The 379-nt window shown below is 67.0% G+C and overlaps 1 protein-coding gene across 1 annotated transcript in view; it reads right to left on the bottom strand.

Moving 5' to 3' along the window:
- LOC106900168 (serine/threonine-protein kinase TAO2-like) overlaps nt 1-379 on the bottom strand; it is a 16,101-nt gene that overhangs the window by 12,152 nt on the left and 3,570 nt on the right. The window lies entirely within an intron of this gene.

Here is a 379-nt window from a genome sequence, read left to right as displayed (position 1 = left end):
TGGGGAGGAGGATCGGAGGATCAGTGGGGAGGAGATGGGGGATCAGTGGGGTGGGATCAGTGGGGCAGGGATCAGTGGGGCAGGGAAGGGGGCAGGGATCAGTGGGGTGGGATCAGTGGGGCAGAGGATCAGTGGGGCAGGGATGGGGGGGAATCAGTGGGGTGGGATCAGTGGGGCAGGGAAGAGGGCAGGAATCAGTGGGGCAGGGATCAGTGGGGCAGAGGTGTGGGGAGAGGATCAGTGGGGCAGAGCAGGGGAATCGGTGGGGCAGCTATGGGGCAGAGAGAGCCTGGGGTGCGCTATGGGGCAGGCTATGGGGCAGAGAGAGCCTGGGGCGCGCTATGGGGCAGGCGGGGGGCGGGCGATGGGGGAGGATAAG

This window comes from Calidris pugnax, unplaced genomic scaffold, assembly GCF_001431845.1.
Source record: "Calidris pugnax isolate Ruff unplaced genomic scaffold, ASM143184v1 scaffold1371, whole genome shotgun sequence".
Taxonomy (NCBI): domain Eukaryota; kingdom Metazoa; phylum Chordata; class Aves; order Charadriiformes; family Scolopacidae; genus Calidris; species Calidris pugnax.
This window is presented reverse-complemented; position numbering and strand designations above follow the sequence as displayed.